The 26,202-nt window shown below is 42.3% G+C and overlaps 1 protein-coding gene and 1 non-coding gene across 2 annotated transcripts in view; both read left to right on the top strand.

The window, feature by feature from the left end:
- Positions 1-26,202, top strand: part of LOC110499336 (carbohydrate sulfotransferase 8) — a 98,124-nt gene that overhangs the window by 57,310 nt on the left and 14,612 nt on the right. The window lies entirely within an intron of this gene.
- Positions 3,006-3,060, top strand: LOC118944147 (U7 small nuclear RNA). Its single transcript, XR_005039453.2, has one exon. It is a non-coding gene; the product is annotated as a U7 small nuclear RNA (small nuclear RNA).

Here is a 26,202-nt window from a genome sequence, read left to right as displayed (position 1 = left end):
AGCACCCCCACAACATGATGCTGCCACCCCCGTGCTTCACGGTTGGGATGATGTTCTTCTGCTTGCAAGCCTCCCCCTTTTCCTCCAAACATAACGATGGTCATTATGGCCAAACAGTTATATTTTTGTTTCATCAGACCAGAAGACATTTCTCCAAAAAGTATGATCTTTGTCCTCATGTGCAGTTGCAAACCGTAGTCTAGCTTTTTTATGGCGGTTTTGGAGCAGTGGCTTCTTCCTTGCCGAGCGGCCTTTCAGGTTATGTCAATATAGGACTCGTTTTACTGTGGATATAGATACTTTTGTACCTGTTTCCTCCAGCATCTTCAAAAGGTCCTTTGCTGTTGATTTGTACTTTTCCAAAGTACGTTCATCTCTTGGAGACAGAACGCATCTCCTTCCTGAGCGGTATGACGGCTGCGTGGTCTCATGGTGTTTATACTTGCGTACTATTGTTTGTACAGATGAACGTAGTACCTTCAAGCGTTTGGAAATTGCTCCCAAGGATGAACCAGACTTTTGGAGCTCTCCATTTTTTTTTCTGGGGTCTTGGCTGATTTCTTTTGATTTTCTCATGATGTCAAACAGAGAGGCTCTGAGTTTGAAGGTAGGTCTTGAAATACATCCATAGGTACACCTCCAATTGACTCAAATTATGTCAATTAACCTATCAGAAGCTTCTAAAGCCATGACATAATTTTCTGGAATTTTCCAAGCTGTTTAAAGGCACAGCCAACTTAGTGTATGTAAACTTCTGACCAACTGGAATTGTGGTACAGTGAATTATAAGTGAAATAATCTGTCTGTAAACAATTGTTGGAAAAATGACTTGTCATTCACAAAGCAGATGTCCTAACCGACTTCCCAAACTATAGTTTGTTAACAAGAAATTTGTGGAGTGGTTGAAAAACAAGTTTTAATGACTCCAACTGTGCATAACATTGTTGTTTGCTTGGAGTTGTTGGTGCATCAGTGCACCTCAGCCTCACAACGCACTCCAACACACCGCGGACCACTTTGACCGCAGTGTAAAAATCTGTTTGCGTACGCCTGCAGTCATTTGTTTGGAGGATTGAGAAGACTTGCACCATGGTGGCTATAAACTGAAGGCCGGGGTCAGTCACCACCTTCATCAGCCCTGTAGCCTTCAGTCTTACTTCTGGGTTGTACAAATGCGTGTATTCTATGTCAGAGGAACTTCACAATGCTCTCACTTCTTTTAACAACCACTGACACAGTAGCCAGGGGTCCCCTTCTCCTTTGGCTTTGTTTGGGTAATTTGTCGAAGCCAATTTTTGATATCCATCGTGGCAGTGGCATATTAGCTGGTTCGAGCTAGCTAAATAGGCTAAGGCTAATAACACCAATGCTTTTTACAGCTAGCAAAGAAGCTAACTTAACTCTGTAGTGGTGGGGTGTGAGGCAAAGTGAGTGAAGCAGCATCAAGGGTAAACTTGAACCTGCTCTTACAAATCAAAATCAAATATTACAGGAGGCGTATCACGTTATTCACGTTTTTTCCCTACTTTTTATGGAAACCCAAAGGAGTCGTACCTAACCGCCCCAGGGGCTTTCCATAGCCTTCCTATGCACACTGCTGTGTGCTCTGACCATTGTGCTGACAGCTGAGATTTTGCACTAACCTGCCACTCGATCATCAATACTTTTGGGGTACTTTTATATAACGACATAAAACTGAAGGGGCACAATTTCCAACTGTGGAGGATAAGCCCCCTTTGGCCCCCTCATGGAGCCGGGCCCGAAACACTTAAACATTTCAAATATTTTGTGTTTCATGTCCAAAATAGACACAGTGAACTTAAAACACAAATATTTGAAATCCTCTGAGTCTTAAACACACCAACAGCTCTGTACAGTCAAACAAAAAAGGCAGGAAGAATGGATATATGGAGGGCATAGGCAAGGTGTTGAAGGAAGGAGAGATGAATGGGACACAGTAAGGTAACGTGTTGGCAGGGTGTTGCAATGTGGGCGAGAGGGAGGAAGGGAAGAGTAGAGATGGAGGGGGTAACCCACCCATAATACTACAGTTTTCTATAGAATACTACAGTAATTACTATAGAATTATGTTGTAAACTGTAGTATACTGTAGGAAACTATACACTGTAGAATATCTCGATCATGTGTAGTACTCGATCATGTTGTAGTATACTGTAGAATACTTTAGGGCATCAGGTAGCCTAGCTGTTAGAGTGTTGGGACAGTCACTGAATTCTCGTTGGTTCGAATCCCCTAGCCAACAGAAAAATCTGTACATGTGCCCTTGAGCAAGGCACTTAGCACTAATTGCTCATTTAAGTCGCTCTGGATGAAAACTTGTGCAAAAATGTGCAGTAAATACTACAATATTGTCCTTAAAAACACTATATTTTTAAACTATAGTAAATACTACAGTATTTAATTTGCACATACCCTTCTCATTCTCTTCCCACATATCCTACATTGTGCCACCCATAAGTAAGAAGTATGCACTGATCCTGGCCCATGTTGACTCTAATGCTTCCCACAATTATGTCAAGTTGGCTGTATGTCCTTTGAATGGTGTACCATTCTTAATACACACAGGAAAATGTTGAGTGTGAAAAACCCTGCCTCATTGCAGTTATTGACACAAACCGGTTCGCCTGGCACCTACTATCATACCCCATTCAAAGGCTTTTACATTCAAAGACTCTCCCCATTCACCATCTGAATGATACAAATACACAATCCATGTCTCAAGGCTTAAAAATCCTTATTTAACCTGTCTCTTCCCCTTCATCTACACTGATTGAACTGGATTTAACAAGTGACATAATAAGGGATCATAGCTTTCACCTGGATTCAGTTGGTCAGTCTACAGTATGTCATGAAAAGAGCAGGTGTATTTAATATTTTGTATACTCAGTGTAGACCATACATTGGGTTCCCTATAGGCTATAAAAAAATAGTAGAAGTGCTGAACTATCTGTTTAGACCCCAATCCTACCTATCGACAGGTTATAAAAAATTTGCTCTTTTAGTATTTCTCCAGTAGGTTTCCTCAAGGAGAAAGCCTCTGCTTCTATGTCAAATGTAATATAACAAAAACACTATAGTAAATGCTACAGTAATGCCTGCATAAACACCACAGTAAATACTAGAGTATACTACAGTCCGCAAAAACTATCATCCAAGATGGCGTAGCAGTTAGACGTATTTGTCCTTCGTCGTGTCCCATGTAAAAATATTTGTATATATTTTTCTTCGCATATCATTTTATATTTTTCTAAACCCTTACTTCAAAATACTCTCCTGCAACCCGCCTCACCCAATGTGGTGTGAACCTGCTTTTTCTCTAACGTATTTTTCTTTGCCTCTTACTGGAATCTCTCCAACATAAACTAGCCAGCTAACGGTCATCAGCTAACGGTCATCAGCTAACCTCCAGCTCGGAAAGCACTCGCCAGTTTGTACAACGCGATTCAACCAGAGCATACCGGACCTAACGTCCCCTGAATGCTAGCTGTCTAGAGCACAACAGATTGTTGGCTTACGAGGCCCATCGAATACATTCCGAAGCCACTAGCTAGCAGTCAGCTATCCTTTGCTAGCGGTCATCAGCTACCTTTATCCCGGACAACTCTCGCCAGTCTGTACAGCGTGACTCAAACCAGAGCTAGTCGGACTTATTCTTCTCAATATCTCCGGATTCCTACCGCAAGCTCCGAACCTATTTTTATTTATTTTTTAAACATTTTTATTATGATATTTTTGTGTGTTTTTTTTCCACCTGGAATTATAGCAGCTAACGACCCCTGAACGCACAGCCACTAATCTGTGGCCTGCTAGCTATCTAAAGCACATTGGACTGCTGGCTTAAGAGGACCTTCGGGACATATTTCTTCAGCCACTTTCTGTTAGCCTGCTAGCCCCGTGCCGCTAGCTGCCTGAAGCCACGCACTGGACTTGTATGATCACCCGGCTACGCATGCCTTTCCCTAACGTCACCATGCCGTGTCGATTGGTTTGTAACTATTGTTTTATTTCACCGTAGAGCCTCTAGCACTGCTCAACACGCTTCAGCTAACAATTTAGTTCCACCTCCCACACACGCAGTGACATCACCTGGTTTAAATGCTATTTCTAGAGGCAATATCTCTTTCATTATCACTATATGCACAGGTCTACCCCCACTGTATTCACATCCTACTATTATTTGTCTGTACATTATGCCATGAATATATTCTACCGTGCCAAGAAATCTGCTCCTTTTACTCTGTTCTGAACGTACTAGGCGTCCAGTTCTGTTAGCCTTTAGCCTTACCCTTATCCTACTCCTTCTCTGGTGATGTAGAGGTTAATCCAGGCCCTGCAGTGTCTACCTCCACTCCCATCCCCCAGGCTCTCTCATTTGTTGACTTCTGCAACCGTAAAAGCATTGGTTTCATGCATGTTAACATTAGAAGCCTCCTCCCTAAGTTTGTTTTATTCACTGCCCTAGCACACTGCACCAATCCGGATGTCCTAGCCGTGTCTGAATCCTGGCTTAGGAAGATCACCAAAAACCTTGAAATTTCCATTCCTAACTATAACATTTCCGACAAGATAGAACTGCCAAAGGGGGCGGTGTTGCAATTTACTGCAAAGATAACCTGCAGAGTTCTGTCTTACTATCCAGGTCTGTACCCAAACAATTTAAGCTTCTACTTCTAAAAATGTACCTTTCCAGAAACAAGTCTCTCACTGTTGCCGCTGGCTATAGACCACCCTCTGCCCCCAGCTGTGCCCTCGACACCATATGTGATTTGATTGCCCCCCCCCCCCCCCATCTATCTTCTGAGCTCACGCTGCTAGGTGACCTAAACTGGGACATGCTGAACACCCCGGCCATCCTACAATCTAAGCTTGATGCCCTCAATCTCACACAATTTATCAATGAACCTACCAGATACAACCCCAAATCCGTAAACACGGGCACCCTCATAGATATCATCCTAACTAACTCACCCCCCAAATACACCTCTGCTGTTTTCAACCAAGATCTCAGCGATCACTGCCTGCATCCATCCGTAATGGGTCTGGGAGCAAACGACCACCCCTCATCACTGTCAAACGCTCCCTAAAACACTTCTGCCGAGCAGGCCTTTCTAATCGACCTGGCCGGGGTATCCTGGAATGACATTGACCTCATCCCGACAGTAGAGGATGCCTGGTTATTCTTTAAAAGTGCCTCTCTCACCATCTTGAAAATAGGCATGCCCCATTCAAAAAAAATGTAGAACCAGGAACAGATATAGACCTTGTTTCACTCCAGACCTGTCTGCCCTTGACCAGCACAAAAACATCCTGCATTAGCATCGAATAGCCCCCTTGATATGCAACTTTTCAGGGAAGTTAGGAAAGCTAAGGCAAGCTTTTTTTAAACAGAAATTTGCATCCTGCAGTACAAACTCAAAAGTTCTGGGACACTGTAAAGTCCATGGAGAATAAGAGCACCTCATGCCAGCTACCCACTGCTCTGAGGCTAGGAAACACTGTTACAACTGACAAATCCACTATAATTGAGAATTTCAATAAGCATTTCTCTACGGCTGGCCATGCTTTCCACTTTGTCTATCACCACATTCTTATTGGCAGACTCGACAGCCTTGGTTTCTCAAATGATTGCCTCGCCTGGTTCACCAACTACTTCTCTGATAGAGCTCAGTGTGTCAAATCGGAGGGCCTGTTGTCTGGACCTCTGGCAGTTTCTATGGGGGTGCCACAGGGTTCAATTCTCGGGCCGACTCTCTTCTCTGTATACATCAATGATGTCGCTCTTGATGCTGGTGATTCTCTAATCCACCTCTACGCAGACGACACCATTCTGTATACTTCTGGCCATTCTTTGGACACTGTGTTAACTAACCTCCAGACGAGCTTCAATGCCATACAACTCCCCTTCCGTGGCCTCCAACTGCTCTTAAACGCAAATAAAACGAAATGGATGCTACTCAACCGATCATTGCCCGCACCTGTCCGCCCATCCAGCATCACTACGCTGGACGGCTCTGACTTAGAATACTTAGATAACTACAAATACCTAAGTGTCTGGCTAGACTGTAAACTCTCCTTCCAGACTCACATTAAGCATCTCCAATCAAAAATTAAATCTAGAATCGGCTTCCTATTTCGCAACAAAGCTTCCTTCACTCATGCTGCCAAACATACCCTCGTAAAACTGACCATCCTACCGATCCTTTACTTCGGCGATGTCATTTATAAAATAGCCTCCAAACACTCTACTCAGCAAACTGAATGTAGTCTATCACAGTGACATCCGTTGTCACCAAAGCCCCATATACTACCCACCACTGCGACCTGTACGCTCTCGTTGGCTGGCCCTCGCTTCATACGTCGCCAAACCCACTGGCTACAGGTTATCTACAAGTCTCTGCTAGGTAAAGCCCCGCCCTATCTCAGCTCGCTGGTCACCATAGCAGCACCCACTCGTAGCACACGCTCCAGCAAGTATATCTCACTGGTCACCCCCAAAGCCAATTCCTTCTTTGGTCGCCTTTCGTTCCAGTTCTTTGCTTCCACTGACTGGAACGAACTGCAAAACTCACTGAAGCTGGAGATTCCCATCTCCTTCACTAGCTTTAATTACCAGCTGTCAGAGCAGCTCACAGATCACTGCACCTGTTCATAGCCCATCTGTATACAGCCCATCTATCTACCTCATTCCCATACTGTATTCATATATTTTGCTCCTTTTGCACCACAGTATCTCTACTTGCACATCCATATTTTGCACATCTACCATTCCAGTGTTTAACTGCCATATTGTAATTACTTCACCACCATGGCCTATTTATTGCCTTAACTCCCTTATTTGACCTTATTTACACTCATTTTATATAGATTTTTGTCTTTTTTTTCTACTGTATTATTGACTGTATGTTTGTTATTTCCATGTGTAACTCTGTGTTGTTGTATGTGTCGAACTGCTATGCTCTATCTTGGCCATGTCGCAGTTGCAAATGAGAACTTGTTCTCAAATAGCTTACCTGGTTAAATAAAAGGTGAAATTAAACAATTATATATTTTATTAAAAACACTAGAGTAAATCAGTATACTACAATCGTCAAAACCACTCCTTTAATTACTATAGTATATACTACAGTCTTATTTTATACTATAGTTAACTGTTAATTTATTCCATATCATAAACTGGGTGGTTCGAGGCCTGAATGCGGATTGACTTACAGCCGTGTTATATCAGACCGTATACCATGGGTATAGACAAAACATTTATTTTTACTGCTCTAATTACATTGGTAAACAGTTTATAATAGCAATAAGGCACCTCAGGGTTTGTGGTATATGGCCAATATACCTCGGCTAATGGCTGTATCCAGGCACTCGGCGTTGTGTCGGGCTAAGAACAGCCCTTAGCCGTGGTATATTGGCCATATACACCACACCCCCTCGTGCCTTATTGCTTAAATATACTGTACTATTTTTTCATGTGGGAAGGAAGGAAGGGGAAGAGATGAAGGAGCTTGAGTAAGGCACGGTATTGGCAGGGCGTTGTAATGTGGGCGAAGACGAGGGAGAGTGTCCAAAGTGTTGATTAATTCTAAAAAGAACTGGCAGAGACACAATAGACGAGACACCATCCGGCAGCGAAGACACTGTGACCTGTCGGCTGGTCAGAGTCATGGAATGTAGAGCGTCCACACTGTGTCACGACACAGACACTGTCTGAACAGACGGCTGCACTGCAAAGACCGTCTAGATCAGGGGTGGGCAACTGGCCCCCCTTTTAGTAGACCCGCAAACCAATAAAAAAAAAAGTTAAAACTAAAAACATTTCTCTTCACGGTCACGAGGGAGACAGATGTTTTGTAAAATGTTTTGCTCGCAAGGTGGGGTGCGTATGGATGTGGATACGCAGACCCACGAGCCTCTATGACCCCTTATGATGAGTTCTGTTTTTTTTGTGGCCTCCACCCCCATCAAAGTTGCCCATCGTTGGTCTAGAAACTATATAACCCCAACAGGACTCCAAAGACAGTCTAGACACCACATAACCCCAACAGGACTACAAAGACAGTCTAGACTCTATACAACTCTGGATGCTTTGGTATGGATTTGATGTTTAAAAAAACATATACCATAATAACATAATTTTTGAATGGCTACCTCCTCTCTGTACCCCACACATATAGTTGTCTGTAAGCCGAGCAGTGAATTTCAAACAAAGATTAATCCACAAAGACCAGGGAGTTTTCCCAATGCCTTGCAAAGAAGGGCACCTATTGGTAGATGGGTAAAAATGTTTTAAAAAAGCAGACAGTGAATATTCATTTGAGCATGGTGAAGATATTCATTACACTTTGGATGGTGTATCAATAAACCCAGTCACTACAAAGATACAGGCTTCCTTTCTAACTCAGTTGCCAGAGTGGAAGGAAACCGCTCAGGGATTTCACCATGAGGCCAATGGTGACTTTAAAACAGTTACAGCGTTGTGATTGGAGAAAACTGAGGATGGATCAACAACATTGTAGTTACTCCACAATACTAACTTAAATGACAGAGTGAAAGGAGGCCTATACAGAATAACATAAGACACTAAAGTAAAACTGAAAAAAATGTTGCAAAGAAAGGAACTTTATGTCCTGAATACAAAACGTTATGTTTGGGGCAAATCCAACACAACATATCACTGAGTACCACTCTTCATATTTTCAAGTATGGTGGTGGCTGCATCATGTTATGGTTATTCTTGTCATCGACAAAGACTAGGGAGAATTTTGGGTGTTAAAAATAATTGTAATATAGCTAATCACAGACAAAATCCTAGAGGAAAACCTGGTTCAGTCTACTTTCCAACAGACACTGGGAGACAAATTCACCTTTCAGCAGAACAATAACCTAAAACACAAGGTCAAATATACACTGGAGTTGCTTACCAAGACAATATTGCATGTTCATAAGTGGCCTATTTACAGCTTTGACTTAAATCTGCACACATGAATGGTCTCACAATGCATAACTGTTGGCATGACACAGGACTGATGGCAGCGTTCACCTTGTCTTCTCCGGACAAGCTTTTTTCCGGATGACCCAAGCAATCGGAAAGGGGATTCAGAGAAAATTACATTGCCCCAGTCCTCAGTAGTCCAATCCCTGTACCCTTTGAAGAATATCAGTCTGTCCCTTATGTTTTTCCTGGAGAGAAGTGGCTTCTTTGCTGCCCTTCTTGACACCAGGCCATCCTCCAAAAGTCTTCGCCTCACTGTGCGTGCAGATGCACTCACACCTGCCTGCTGCGATTCCTCAGCAAGCTCTGTACTGGTGGTGCCCTGATCCCGCAGCTGAATCAACTTTAGGAGACGGTCCTGGCGCTTGCTGGACTTTGTTGGGCGCCCTGAAGCCGTTGTCACAACAAGCCTTCCGCTGTCCTTGAAGTTCTTGATGATCCGATAAATGGTTGATTTAGGTGCAATCTTACTGGCAGCAATATCCTTACCTGTGAAGCCCTTTTTGTGCAAAGCAATGATGTTTTGGCTCTGTACTCCAGCACTTTGCATTTGAAATGATACAGTCACTATGAGGTTAAAGACTGTCAGCTTTAATTTGAGGGTATTTTCATCCACATCGGGAGAACCGTTGAGAAATTACAACACTTTTTGTTCAAAGTCCCCCCATTTTAGGGAACCAAAAGTGTTGGGACAAATTCACTTATATGTGTATTAAAGTAGTTTAGAATTTGGTCCCATATTCCTAGCACGCAATGGTTACATCAAGCTTGTGAATGTACAAACTTGTTTGATGCATAGGGTTTTGTATTATAAACCATCCATATGGAATCAAAACCATTCTTAAAATCAACAAAACATGCAAATGCTTTTCCTCTGCTGTTGTGATGAACATGCTGGCTTATTAGTGTGTGTAATGTGTGTATGTGGTCTGTTGTTCTGTGTTTGGGTAGAAAGAAAAATGAGTTTTTTGCAGAGAGCGTTGTGTGAGGAATGTTTGTATTCGGTCATTGAGAATAGAGCAGAAAAGTTTCGCCATGTTACTGGTGACACATATTCCCATATAGTTATTAGGGTCTAATTTGTCACCTTTTTATACACAGTACCAGTCAAAAGTTTGAACACATCTACTCATTCAAGGGTTTCTCTTTATTTTTACTATTTTCTACATTATAGAATAATAGTGAAGACATCAAAACTATGAAATAACACATATGGAATCATGTAGTAACCAAAATCAAAATGTACACATATGGAATCATGTAGTAACCAAAATCAAAATGTATTTTATATTTGAGATTATTAAAAAGTTGCCACCCTTTGCCTTGATGACAGCTTTGCACACTCTGGCATTCTCTCAACCAGCTTCACCTGGAATGCTTTTCCAACAGTTTTGAAGGAGTTACCACATATGCTTAGCACATGTTGGCTGCTTTTCCTTCACTCTGCGGTCCAACTCATCCCAAACCATCTCAATTGGGTTGAGGTTGGGTGATTGTGGAGGCCAGGTCATCTGATGCGGCACTCCATCACTATCCTTCTTGGTAAAATAGCCCTTACACATGACTGGGGGGGTCAGGCCCAGCCAATCAGAATGAGTTCCCCACAAAAAGGCTTTATTACAGACAGAAATACTCCTGTTTCATCAGCTATCCAAGTGTCGTGTCATACAATCACGCAGGTGAAGAAGCCGGATGTGAAGGTCCTGGGCAGGTTCAGTTACACGTGGCCTGAGGTTGTGAGGCTGGTTGAACGTACTGACAAATTCTCTAAAACGATGTTGGAGGCGGGTTATGGCAGAGAAACTAACATAAAATTCTCTAGCAACAACTGGTGGACATGCCTGCAGTCAGCACGCCAATTGCTCGGTCCCTCAAAACTTGATACATCTGTGGCATTGTGTTGTGCACATTTTAGAGTGGGCTTTTATTGTCCCCAGTACAAGGTGCACCTGTCTAATGATCATGTTGTTTAATCAGCTTCTTGATATGCCACACCTGTCAGCTGGATGGATTATCTTGGCAAACGAGAATTGCTCATTAACATGGATGTAAACAAATTTGTGCACAACATTTGAGAGAAAAAAGCTTTCTGTTCATATGGAACATTTCTGGGATCTTTTTTTTCAGCTCATGAAACCTGTTTGGTTTTTATTTTTGTTTAGTATATATGGACCCCATTCTGCATGGAGTGCTCTCAACTCTGTTTTTTAAGCGTTGCGCTCAGGGTAGCCGTGTGGTTAGAGCGTTGGACTAGTAACCGGAAGTTCAAACCCCCGAGCTGACAAGGTACAAATCTGTCGTTCTGCCCCTGAACAGGCAGTTAACCCACTGTTCCTAGGCCGTCATTGAAAATAAGAATTTGTTCTTAACTGACTTGCCTAGTTAAATAAAGGTAAAATAAATAAATAAAATAAATCTATGCAGCTGTAGGGGTTTGGAGTCAGACAGGCTCTGTTATACGATAGACAGTTTAGTTTGAGTTAAGTCGGGTCTCTTTCTCTCTCAATCTCTGTCCCTCTCCTCTCACTCACTCTCTCCCTTGTGGTGGATATCAAGTGATCTGGAGCAGTCCTTGCAATAGATTCCCACTTCTATTTTCTATTAGTTTACAATTCTAAACTTGACGAAAAGGGAATGGGAATAATATAAAATAAGGAACATGGTATTCTCTCGCCCTTGGCTTGCAGGCCTGCTCATGTCAAACATGTAGGTGTACTAGCCCACTAGCCTAGAAAGCAACACAGTGCTGGGCATGGCCCAGCGAGTGGTGCTTTCCACCCACTGGTGCTGGATCGAGGTTAGTGCTTTAGCTGTACATTTATGTTCATTTATAATAGGCCCAATCTTAATCACAACACCCCTCTTGTTATCTTTCTCTCTCACATACACACCTGTTGTATTTACATTGCTTTCGGAAAGTATTCAGAACCCTTCACTGTTTCCACATTTTGTTACTTTACAGCCTTATTCCAAAATGGATTAAATAAAAAAAATGGTCTCATCAATATACACACAATGCCCCACAATGACAAAGAAAAACAGAAATTCCTTATTTACATAAATATTCAGACCCTTTGCTATGAGACTCGAAATTGAGCTCAGGTGCATCCTGTTTCCATTGATCATCCTTGAGATGTTTCTACAACTTGATTGGAACCACCAAGACTCTTCCTAGAGCTGTCCTGAGCAATCGGGGGAGAAGGGCCTTGGTCAGGGTGGTGATCAAGAACCCGATAGACAGAGTGACTATCGGAGTGACTACATGGGAACTCTACAGAGTTCCCCTGTAGAGATGGGAGAAGAACAAGCATCTCTGCAGCACTCCATACATCAGGCCTTGATGGTAGAGTGGCCAGACGGAAGCCACTACTCAGTAAAAAGGCACATGACAGCCCGCTTGGAGTTTGCTAAAAGGCACCTGGAAGACTCTCAGACCATGAGAAACAAGATTCTCTGGTCTGATGAAACCAAGATTGAACTCTTTGGCCTGAATGCCAAGTGTCACATCTGGAGGAAACCTGGCACCATCTCTACAGTGAATCATTTATTTATTTATTTATTTATTTATTTAACCTTTATTTAACCAGGTAGGCAAGTTGAGAACAAGTTCTCATTTACAATTGCGACCTGGCCAAGATAAAGCAAAGCAGTTCGACACAAACAACAAAGTGTTCAGGTATTATAGCATGTTTCCCTAGGATACTGTATATGGGATCCTCAGAGCATGACATTTTGCACTTTCACACTGAGGCCCGGTGAATATCATTGGAAAGATCTTTCAAATACTGTAGCTAGGGTTCCATCCAATAGGTGACAGACGTAGCATACACAAAATGTACTTCAATGTGTTTCCATCACATTTTCAATTCTACAAATAGTTTTTTTCACAAAAACTGTGCCTACTGTGGTCTTGGCATGTGTACTCTAGCCAACAGCTCACAGATACAGTGCAGGTAGGCTTGTCTACATAATGAGATTATTATGGATAATTGTTATTATGGATAAGATTATTATGAATAAGAATAATGCAAATAATATTTGTATTTGTCAAATGGCAGTCAATCACCGTTCATCATGTCACCAGAATCAGAGCCTTGATATTTATTGGAAGGGAGCATTAAGATGCACTTTCACCACCCTGTGAAGTTATTTCATCTGTAGCCATAGCCGCGGGACGAAGGGGTGCTGAGAGTGCTATAGCACCCCTTGGAAAAGCTGAATAACAATAAAATATTACAAAATATAACATTGGAGGTTGGATTATTATTATTATTATTATTACTACTACTACTAGTCCTGTATTAGGTGACTGATATAACCGTCTGTAGCGCAGGCAAAAAAAAGGTATAATTTTATACGGTATGATTTTTCACACATAAAAACTGTGTATGGAAACATGGTTTGTAAGGTACTATTATCATTCACAAGTCGGAAGTTTACATACACCTTAGCCAAATGCATTTAAACTCAGTTTTTCACAATTCCTGACATTTAATCCTAGTAACAATTCCCTGTCTCGGGTCAGTTAGGATCACCACTCTATTTTAAGAATGTGAAATGTCAGAATAATAGTAGACAGAATGATTTATTTCAGTTTTTATTTCTTACATCATAGTCCCAGTGGGTCAGAAGTTTACATACACTCAATTAGTATTTGGTAGCATTGCCTTTAAATTGTTTAACTTGGGTCAAACGTTTCAGGTAGCCTTCCACAAGCTTCCCAATAAGTTGGGTGAATTTTAGCCCTTTTCTCCTGACAGAGCTGGTGTAAATGAGTCAGGTTTGTAGGCCTCCTTGTTCGCACAAGCTTTTTCAGTCCTGTCAACAAATTTTCTATAGGATTTAGGTCAGGGCTTTGTGATGGCCACTAATACCTTGACTTTGTGGTCCTTAAGCCATTTTGCCACAACTTTGGAAGTATGCTTGGGGTCATTGTCCATTTGGAAGACCCATTTGAGACCAAGCTTTAACTTCCTGACTGATGTCTTGAGATATTGCTTCAATATATCCACATCATTTCCCAACCTCATGATGCCATCTATTTTGTGAAGTGCACCAGTCCCTCCTGCAGCAAAGCACCCTCACAACATGATGCTGCCACCCCCGTGCTTCACGGTTGGGATGGTGTTCTTAATTTTTTTCCTCCAAACATAACGATGGTCATTATGGCCAAACAGTTCTATTTGTTTCAGACCAGAAGACATTTCTCCAAAAAGTACGATCTTTGTCCCCATGTGCAGTTGCAAACCGTAGTCTGGCATTTATTTATGGCGGTTATGTAGCAGTGGCTTCTTTCTTGCCTAGTGGCCTTTCAGGTTATGTCGATATAGGACTTGTTTTACTGTGGATATAGATACTTTTGTACCTCTTCCCTCCAGCATCTTCACAAGGTCCTTTGCTGTTGTTCTGGGATTGATTTGCACTTTTTACACCACAGTACGTTCATCTCTAGGAGACAGAGCGCGTCTCCTTCCTGAGCGGTATGACGGCAGTGTGGTTCCATGGTGTTTAAACTTGGGTACTATTGTTTGTACAGATGAACGTGGTACCTTCAGGCATTTGGAAATTGCTCCCAAGGATGAACCAGACTTGTGGAGGTCTACAATTTTTTTTCAGAAGTCTTGGCTGATTTCTTTTGATTTTCCCATGATGTCAAGCAGAGAGGCACTGAGTTTGAAGGTAGGCCTTGAATACATCCACAGGTACATCTCCAATTGACATCATTTATCAGAAGCTTCTAAAGCCATGACATCATTTTCTGGAATTTTCCAAGCTGTTTAAAGGCACAGACAACTTATTGTTTGTAAACTTCTGACCAACTGGAATTGTGTTACAGTGAATTATAAACGAAATAATATGTCTAAACAATTGTTGGAAAATGACTTGTGTCATGCAAAGTAGATGTCCTAACCGACTTGCAAAAACTATAGTTTGTTAACAAGAAATTTGTGGAGAGGTTGAAAAAAACAAGTTTTAATGACTCCAACCTAAGTGTATGTAAACTTCCGACTTCAACTGTATATATTTTACTGATTTTGTTGACATACTGTGTAAGTTGAAGGAAAATTACTGAGATGCTAAGCTTATTAGTGGTGATGAGTTAAGACAGTCAGAAATCAGACATCACCAAATGGGTATTATCCTACATTTGTACACAGCAGGCTAGTTAGCCTACTTAATTTATTTTATTAGGCAAGTCAGTTAAGAGCAAATTCTTATTTACAATGATGGCCAAGGAACAGGGAGTTAATTGCCTTGTTCAGGGGCAGAACAACAGATTTTTACCTTGTCAGCTAAGGGATTTGATCTTGCAATATTTCAGTTACAGGCACAACACTAACCACTAGGCTACCTGCCATCCCAAGTTTATATGTGTGCTCTGTCAACATTAAAAGGACAGTGAAACCAGACATATGCTCATTGCTCACATGGAGAGCGCCAAGCAAAATACAATGAAAAATAATTGACAAAAATCGTAAATTACAGTACGAAATAAAACAAGTTTTTTTTCAGAAGTGTAACAGGTTGTGATCTCTGCAAACAACGTTTCCACTCTGAGAATGAGAATGGTAAATTACTGTAGGCCAACATCTTCGCAACACACCCTTCCTCTTCTTCTTTTCTTAACATTTTAAATTATACTCACGACACAGTATCTTCACGCATATTTTAGATGCATTGCTTTTCACTGACAACCGTATCTCAATAATCAGGTGGACCTATTGCCACTGCTCAAATTGTGGGCTTCTCAATAAATCAGGTGGACCTATTGCCACTGCTCAAATTGTGGGCTTCTCAATAATCAGGTGGACCTATTGCCACTGCTCAAATTGTGGGCTTCTCAATAAATCAGGTGGACCTATTGCCACTGCTCAAATTGTGGGCTTCTCAATAATCAGGTGGACCTATTGCCACTGCTCAAATTGTGGGCTTCTCAATAAATCAGGTGGACCTATTGCCACTGCTCAAATTGTGGGCTTCTCAATAATCAGGTGGACCTATTGCCACTGCTCAAATTGTGGGCTTCTCAATAAATCAGGTGGACCTATTGCCACTGCTCAAATTGTGGGCTTCTCAATAAATCAGGTTGACCTATTGCCACTGCTCAAATTGTGGGCTTCTCAATAAATCAGGTGGACCTATTGCCACTGCTCAAATTGTGGGCTTCTCAATAAATCAGGTGGACCTATTGCCACTGCTCAAATTGTGGGCTTCTCAATAAATCAGGTGGACCTATTGCCACTGCTCAAATTGTGGGCTTCTCAATAAATCAGGTGGACCTATTGCCACTGCTCAAATTGTGGGCTTCTCAATAAATCAGGTGGACCTATTGCCACTGCTCAAATTGTGGGCTTCTCAATAAATCAGGTGGACCTATTGCCACTGCTCAAATTGTGGGCTTCTCAATAAATCAGGTGGACCTATTGCCACTGCTCAAATTGTGGGCTTCTCAATAAATCAGGTGGACCTATTGCCACTGCTCAAATTGTGGGCTTCTCAATAAATCAGGTTGACCTATTGCCACTGCTCAAATTGTGGGCTTCTCAATAAATCAGGTGGACCTATTGCCACTGCTCAAATTGTGGGCTTCTCAATAAATCAGGTGGACCTATTGCCACTGCTCAAATTGTGGGCTTCTCAATAAATCAGGTGGACCTATTGCCACTGCTCAAATTGTGGGCTTCTCAATAAATCAGGTGGGCCTATTGTCACTGCTCAAATTGTGGGCTTCAATAAATCAGGTGGACCTATTGCCACTGCTCAAATTGTGGGCTTCAATAAATCAGGTGGACCTATTGCCACTGCTCAAATTGTGGGCTTCTCAATAAATCAGGTGGACCTATTGCCACTGCTCAAATTGTGGGCTTCTCAATAAATCAGGTGGACCTATTGCCACTGCTCAAATTGTGGGCTTCTCAATAATCAGGTGGGCCTATTGCCACTGCTCAAATTGTGGGCTTCTCAATAAATCAGGTGGGCCTATTGCCACTGCTCAAATTGTGGGCTTCTCAATAATCAGGTGGACCTATTGCCACTGCTCAAATTGTGGGCTTCCAAACTAGGCATATAGGCCTACACACATGTGATTTGAAACAATCCACAGCGTTAAAATAAGCTAATGATTCTCGGCTAAGTCATGCTCTCTGGTGAAGTATTATAAGGTTCTGGATAGAACCAGAAAATGGTTATTTTGCTTGCTTAATATGGCACTCCTAAAGGTTCTATGTCCAGTAGGAACCCTACAAACCCCACAGCGGGTTCTGATAGAACCGTAAGGGGTACCATATATTTTGAAGAGTGAATCTTATCCTATGCTTAGACTACTCATCACATTAGTAACTGTATTTTATTGGTAGCCTGTAAGCACTTTTTATAAAGGCTCTTTTTTTCAAACCCCATACTCAGCACCCTCTACTCAAAACATCTTCCCCATGGCTATGACACCATTAGTAACATCCATAACTCTGCACTGGGCTCTTTCTAGTCCTCATCATCTACTACTCTCTGTATCAAAATCTACTGTAAAATACTCTAGTTGTGTCAACTTGAAAAAGACAAGTTACCCCTCAAGAGTCGATGTCCAGGCCCCGCTGAAATCTAATTAGCACAATAAAAGAATCCACATAAAATTCCGTCTGTTTAACCCAGAAATATCTGGGGGGGTTTTTGCGTGGGCTGTGTGTCTGTCCACCCCATCCACTGATTACGACCTTCCGCATTCGTATGAAGTCGGTACCGCCGATCTGACAACTTCTGTCTGTGGAATCCAAACAGTATGGGCTACACACTAATGACTCTCACGAACACATACATGTCAGTTGTTTTACTCTAGGATGTCCACATGCCTCACAAGACTTGCCCACTACCAGTTAAAAAAAAATGAATTGAAGTATACTGTATATGGAAGTAGTTTAGTGCCTAAAAAAAATTAAAATGGGTGAAATCTTTATAAAAAATGATTTCCTAATCTTTTTTATAATCCCTCAAATATAGGACAGACACTTCAAAACAAACTTCCTGTAGATTTTTTTTGACTGTGTTTTTCCAGATCTGTTATTCAATGTGTTTTTATGGGCTAATCGCAGTAAGGCAAATTCAATGTTTAATCAAATATTTTTTTTTCTATTTTCTTTGATACCTAAAGGGGTACTAAAAATCCTTGGTAAGACAATCTTAAAACAATTCCATGTTAGCTTTCTATAATCTCATTAGATCAAGTTGAGTTGACTAATCGTATTCTGTCTTTATTTTCTCTCTCACCACTGAACAAAAATGGACACCACAACTCCATAGAGACTAAAACTTTTCCCTCTTAACTCAAAGAAGTGCAAATGTAGCTAAACATTAATGTAGCGAAACAAAGCAACAAAGCCAACTCAAACTCCTCCTGATCATCATCATTGCCCAGGTGCGTGACCTGGGCTGATGGTGTTCCTTCATTCCCGTGGGAGCCTAATTAATTACACTCTGTCATGTTTCTGCTCAGCTCAGCACCTGCTTCGGCCCAGCCAATCCCAGTGGAGCCTGTGTGGTGTTCTACAGCTGAGGCTTTGGCCAGTGACCTGGGAATGCAGTGGTGCTAATGATAGTGGGGGGGGAATCTCACTGTCCCTGACACATGCACATACACAGAGTAAACACTTGTACAGACGCACAAAGACACTCTTGCTGATACACACACATACTGTATACAAACACATGTTCACACACGTATACGTAACAATGACGCTGGAGAAGAAGGCTGACGTTTTACATGTCCCCAACCAATGTTTGTTTGTTTATTAGCTTTTTTTTAAACTCATTTACTTATTTTGGACATAATGTTGCCGCTACCGTCTCTTATGACTGAACATAACGTCAGGACTGTGATTAATCACCACGGACTGGCAGAATCCTTTTTTCCCTTTAACGTGTCTAACGAGCCCGACACAAATAATATACTGCTTTCTTGGGAACAGGCCCAGATCCCTGTGATTTCTGTGAAGAGGTCTGAAAAAAAGGGGCCAGAGGGCGGGCTGCCTTCTGAGAATTCGCAGGTGATCAAATAAACCCCAACTTCATTCCATTCCGCTAGCAAATGTGCAGTTTTTGGAGAATAAAATCGATGACCTACGCAAAAGATTAAACTACCAACTGGACATTCAAAAACGGTAACATCTTATGCTTCACGGAGTCATGACTGAACTACGACACTATCAACATACAGTTGGCTGTTTATACGCTGTATCGGCAGGACGGAACAGCAGCGTCTGGTAAGACAAGGGGAGGCGGAATATGTATTTTTGTAAATAACTGCTGGTGCACTATATCTAAGGAAGTCTCAAGCTATTGCTCGCCGAGGTAGAGTATCTCATGATAAGCTGTAGACCACACTATCCACCTAGAGAGTTTCTGTATTTTTCAAAGCTGTTCACATACCTGTATTCCGCCATAAGCAAACAAGAAAACGCTCACCCAGAGGTGTTTCTCCTAGTAGCCGGGGACTTTAACGCAGGGAAACTTAAATCTGTTTTACCAAATTTCTATCAACGTGTTAAATGTGCAACCAGAGGGGAAAAAAACTCTGGACCCCATTTACTCCACACACAGAGATGCAAACAAAGCTCTCCCTTGCCCTCCAATTGGCAAATCTGACCATAATTCTATCCTCTTGATTCCTGCTTACAAGAAAAAAAATCAGAGCAGGAAGCAACAGTGACTAGATCAATAAAAAAAAAAAAAGTAGTCAGAAGAAGCAGATGCCACGCTACAGGACTGTTTTGCTAGCACAGACTGGAATATGTTCCGGTATTACTCCAATGGCATTGAGTAGTACACTGTGGTCCCCACAGTGACCGTATGCACAGTTGAAGTCGGAAGTTTACATACACCTTAGCCAAATACATTTAAACTCAGTTTCACCATTCCTGACATTTAATCCCGGTAAAAATTCCCTGTCTCGGGTCAGTTAGGCTCACCAATTTATTTTAAGAATGTGAAATGTCAGAATAATAGTAGAGAGAATTATTTATTTCAGCTTTTATTTCTTTCATCACCGTCCCAGTGGGTCAGAAGTTTATATACACTCAATTAGTATTTGGTAGCATTGCCTTTAAATTGTTTAATTTGGGTCAAACATTTCAGGTAGCCTTCCACAAGCTTCCCACAATACGTTGGGTGAATTTTGGCCCTTTTCTCCTGACAGAGCTGTTGTAAATGAGTCAGGTTTGTAGGCCTCCTTGCTCGCACACACTTTTTCAGTCCTGCCCACAAATGTTCTATGGGATTGAGGTCAGGGCTTTGTGATGGCCACTCCAATACCTTGACTTTGTGGTCCTTAAGCCATTTTGCCACAACTTTGGAAGTATGCTTGGGGTCATTGACCATTTGGAAGACCCATTTGCGACCAAGCTTTGACTTCCTGACTGATGTCTTAAGATGTTGCTTCAATATTTCCACATCATTTTCCATCCTCATGATGCCATTTATTTTGTGAAGTGCACCAGTCCCTCCTGCAGCAAAGCACCCCGACAACATGATGCTGCCACCCCCGTGCTTCACGGTTGGGATGGTGTTCTTCTTGCAAGCCTCCCCCTTTTTCCTTCAAACATAACGATGGCCAAACAGTTATATTTTTGTTTCATCATACCAGAAGACATTTCTCCAAAAAGTACGATCTTTGTCCCCATGTGCAGTTGCAAACCATAGTCTGGCTTTTTTATGGTGCTTTTGGAACAGTGGCTTCTTCCTTGCTGAGCGGCCTTTCAGTTTGTCGATATAGAACTTGTTTTACAGTGGATAAAAATACTTTTGTACCGTTTCCTCCGGCATCTTCACAAGGTCCTTTGCTGTTGTTCTGGGAATGATTTGCACTTTTCGCACCAAAGTACGTTCATCTCTAGGAGACAGAATGCATCTCCTTCCTGAGCGATTTGACGGCTGCGTGGTCCCATGGTGTTTATACTTGCATACTATTGTTTCTACAGATGAACTTGGTACCTTCAGCCATTTGGAAATTGCTCCCAAGGATGAACCAGACTTGTAGAGGTCTACAATTTTTTTCCTGAGGTCTTGGCTGATTTCTTTTGATTTTCCAATGATGTCAAGCAAAGAGGCACTGAGTTTGAAGGTAGGCCTTGAAATACATCCACAGGTACACCTCCAATTGACTGAAATTATGTCAATTAGCCTATCAGAAGCTTCTAAAGCCATGACATCATTTTATGGAATTTTCTAAGCTGTTTAAAGGCACAGTCAACTTCTGACCAACTGGAATTGTGATACAATGAATTAAGTGAAATAATCTGTCTGTAATACATTTTTGGAAAAATAACTTGTCATGCACAAAGTAGATGTCCTAACCAACTTGACAAAACTATAATTTGTTAACAAGAAATTTGTGGAGTGGTTGAAAAAAAAAATGAGTTAATGACGCCAACCTAAGTGTACTGTATGTCCGACTTCAACTGTACATACCCCAACCAGAAGCCATGGATTACAGGCAACCCACTGAGCTTAAAAATTGCCAAAGACTCCAGCCACCCTAGTCATAGACTGTTCTCGCTGCTACCGCACGGCAAGCGGTACCGGAGCGCCAAGTCTAGGTCCAAGAGGCTTCTTAACAGCTTTTACCCCCAAGCCATAAGACTCCTGAACATCTAATCAAATGGCTACCCAGACTATTTGCATTGGCCCCTCTCTTTTACACCGCTGCTACTCTCTGTTGTTATCATCTATGCATAGTCACTTTAACTCAACTAACCGATGCCCACGCACATTGACTCAGTACCAGTACCCCCCTGTATATAGTCTCGCTATTGTTATTTTTACTTGTTACTTTTATTTCTTATTATTTTCCTTATTTTTTAAAACTGCCTTGTTGGTTAGGGGCTCGTAAATGAGCATTTCACTGTATGGTCTACACCATCATTTGCAACTAAATTCATTAAAAATCCTACAATGTGATTTTCTGGATTTCTTTTCTCATTTTGTCTGTCATAGTTGAAGTGTACCTATGATGAAAATTACAGGCCTCTCATCTTTTTAAGTGGGAGAACTTGCACAATTGGTGGCTGACTAAATACTTTTTTGCCCCACTGTATATACAAAAGTATTTGGACACGCCTTCAAATGAGAGGATTGGGCTATTTCAGCCGTACCCGTTGCTGACAGGTGTATACAATTAAGCACACAGCCAATCAATCTCCATAGGCAAACACTGGCAGTAGAATGGCCTTACAGAAGAGCTCAGTGACTCAACGTGGCACCGTCATAGGATGCCACCTTTCCAATAAGTCAGTTTGCCATATTACTGCCTTGCTAGAGCTGCCCTGGTCAACTGTAAGTGCTGTTATTGGGAAGTGGAAACGTCTAGGAGCAACAATGACTCAGCCGCGAAATGGTAGGCCACACAAGCTCACAGAACGGGACCGCCGAGTGCTGAAGTGCGTATTGCTTAAACATTGTCTGTCTTCGGTTGCAGCACTCACTACCAAGTTTCAAACTGCCTCTGGAAGCAACATCAGCACAATAACTGTTCGTCTGGAGCTTCATGAAATGGGTTTCCAAGGCAGCCGTACACAAGCCTAAGATCCCCATGTGCAATGCCAAGCATCGGCTGGACTCTGGAGCAGTGAAAATGCTGGAGTGAAGAATCCCGCTTCACCAATGCATAGTGCCAACTGTAAAGTTTGGTGCAGGAGGCTGTTTTTCATTGTTCGGGCAAGGCCCCTTACTTTCAGTGGCGGGAAATCTTAACGCTACAGCAGACAATTACATTTTAGACGATTCTGTGCTTCCAAGTTTGTGGCAACAGTTTGGGCCTTTCCTGTTTCAGCATGACAATGCCCGCGCTCACAAAGCGAGGTCCATACAGAAATGGTTTGTTGAGATCGGTGTGGAAGAACTGGGCTGTTAACCCACTGTTCCTAGGCTGTCATTGAAAATAATAATTTGTTCTTAACTGACTTGCCTAGTTAAATAAAGGTTAAAAATAAATAAAAGATGAATTGGAACGCTGAATGTGAACCAAGCCTAATCGACCAACATCAGTGCCCGACCTTACTAATGCTCTTGTGGCTGAATGGAAGCAAGTCCCTGCAGCAGTGTTCCAACATCTAGTGGTAAGCCTTCCTAGAAGAGTGGAGGCTATTATAGCAGCAAATGGGGGACTAACTCCATATTAATGCCCATGTTTTGGAATGAGATGTTCGATGAGCAGGTTTCCGCATATTCTTGGTGATGTAGTGTACATATAAATTAAGGTTGGGGGTCCCCAGATAGCATATGAACACACCATAAGCACACCATGTCAAAACTGTACAATTCTCTGTCATGTCAAAATCAAATGTTATTAGTGCTTCGTAAACAACAGGTGTGGACTAACAGTAAAATGCATACGAACTGGCCAGTACAAAAAAATTGAGAGAAAGAAAATAGAGAAATAATAGAAAATACGTTTTTTTAAATAATAATACAAGTAATAATAGATACACAATGAGTAATGATAGGGTACCCCTTGTATATAGTCCATGTGCAGGGGTATGAGGTCATTGAAGTAGATATGTACATATAACTAGGAATAAAGTGACAGATAGTAAACAGTAACAGCAACAAATGTGATGAGTGAAGTTATTGCAAAAAGGATCAATTGAGATAGTTAAATAATAACCAAATAGCTAGCAGGACTAACTATTTAGCAGTTTTATGGCTTGGGGGTAGACGATGTTCAGGTTCCTTTTGGTTCCAGACTTGGTGCATCGGTACCACCTGCTGTGCGGTAGCAGAGAGAACAGTCTATGACTTGGGTGGCTGGAGTCTTTGACAATTTTTAGGGCCTTCCTCTGACATCGCCTGATGTACTGGGCTGTACACACTACCCTCTGTACTGCCTTGCAGTCAGATGCCGAGCAGTTGCCATACCAAGGAGTGATGCAACCAGTCAAGATGCTCTCAATGCTGCAGCTTGTTTTTTACTGGTCCATTCCAAATTTTTTCAGCCTCCTGAGGGTAAAGAGGCATTGTCGTTCCCTCTTCAATGACTGTTGGTGTGTTTGGGCCACAATAGATCCTAAGTGATCTGGACACAGAGGAACTGAAAGCTCTCGACCCGCTCATCTACAGTCCCGTCGATGTGAATGGGGGTGCACTCGGCCCTCCGTTTCCTGTAGTCCACGATCAGCTCCTTTGTCTTGCTCACATTGAGGGAGAGGTTGTTGTCCTGGCACCACACTCTCATCGTCGTTGTTGATCAGGCCTACCACAGTCTTGTCATCAGTAAACTTAATGATGGTTTTGGAGTTGTGCCGGTCCACACAGTTGTGGGTGAACAGGGAGTACAGGTGGGGACTAAGCATGCACCCCTGAGAGACTGCTGTGTTGAGGGTCAGATCTGTTGTTGGCTACCCTCGCGAACTGGGGGCATCAGGAAGTCCAGGATCCAGTTTCAGAGTGAGGTGTTAAGTCCCAGGGTCCTTAGCTTAGTGGTGAGCTTAGAGGGCACTATGGTGTTGAACTCTGAGCTGTAGTCAATAAACAGCATCCTCAAGTAGGTGTTCCTTTTGTCCAAGTGGGAAAGGGCAGTGTGGAGTGCAATAGAGATTGTCTCATCTGTGGATCTTTTGGGGCGGCATGGGAATTGGAGTGGGTCCAGGGTGTCTGGGATGATGGTGTTGATGTGATCCATGACCAGCCTTTTAAAGCATTGCATGGCTACAGATGTGAGTGTTATGGGAAAATAGTAATTTAGACAGGATACCTTGGCGTTCATGTGCACAGGGACTATGGTGGTCTGCTTGAAAGATGTAGGTATTACAGACTGGGTCAGGGAGAGGTAGAAAATTACAGTGAAGACACTTGCCAGCTCGTCAGTGCATTCTCTAAGTACGCGTCCTGGTAATCCTTCTGGCCCTACGTTGCTTGCCTCGAAGCGAACATAGAATTTTGCTCATCTGGGAAGCTCGCATCACTGGATGTTCATAGCTGGGATTCCCTTTGTAATCTGTGATACTTTGCAAGTCCTGCCACATCCAACGAGCTCCAGAGCCAGTGTAGTAGGATTCGATCTTAGTCCTGCATTGACGTTGCCTGTTTGATGGTTGTTGGAGGGCATAGCGGCTGTCCGGGTTACTGTCTGGGTTACTGTCCCGCTCCTTGAAAGCGGCAGCTCTAGCCTTTAGTTCATCGCGGCCTGTAATCCATGGCTTCTGGTTGGGATATGTATGTACGACGTCGGTGCACTTACAGTGCCTTGCGAAAGTATTCGGCCCCCTTGAACTTTGCGACCTTTTGCCACATTTCAGGCTTCAAACATAAAGATATAAAACTGTATTTTTTTGTGAAGAATCAACAACAAGTGGGACACAATCATGAAGTGGAACGACATTTATTGGATATTTCAAACTTTTTTAACAAATCAAAAACTGAAAAATTGGGCGTGCAAAATTATTCAGCCCCTTTACTTTCAGTGCAGCAAACTCTCTCCAGAAGTTCAGTGAGGATCTCTGAATGATCCAATGTTGACCTAAATGATGATAAATACAATCCACCTGTGTGTAATCAAGTCTCCGTATAAATGCACCTGCACTGTGATAGTCTCAGAGGTCCGTTAAAAGCGCAGAGAGCATCATGAAGAACAAGGAACACACCAGGCAGGTCCGAGATACTGTTGTGAAGAAGTTGAAAGCCGGATTTGGATACAAAATGATTTCCCAAGCTTTAAACATCCCAAGGAGCACTGTGCAAGCGATAATATTGAAATGGAAGGAGTATCAGACCACTGCAAATCTACCAAGACCTGGCCGTCCCTCTAAACTTTCAGCTCATACAAGGAGAAGACTGATCAGAGATGCAGCCAAGAGGCCCATGATCACTCTGGATGAACTGCAGAGATCTACAGCTGAGGTGGGAGAGTCTGTCCATAGGACAACAATCAGTCGTATATTGCACAAATCTGGCCTTTATGGAAGAGTGGCAAGAAGAAAGCCATTTCTTAAAGATATCCATAAAAAGTGTCGTTTAAAGTTTGCCACAAGCCACCTGGGAGACACACCAAACATGTGGAAGAAGGTGCTCTGGTCAGATGAAACCAAAATTGAACTTTTTGGCAACAATGCAAGACGTTATGTTTGGCGTAAAAGCAACACAGCTCATCACCCTGAACACACCATCCCCACTGTCAAACATGGTGGTGGCAGCATCATGGTTTGGGC

Source organism: Oncorhynchus mykiss, chromosome 2 (assembly GCF_057628025.1).
Source record: "Oncorhynchus mykiss isolate SJ-2025 chromosome 2, ASM5762802v1, whole genome shotgun sequence".
Lineage (NCBI taxonomy): Eukaryota > Metazoa > Chordata > Actinopteri > Salmoniformes > Salmonidae > Oncorhynchus > Oncorhynchus mykiss.
This window is presented reverse-complemented; position numbering and strand designations above follow the sequence as displayed.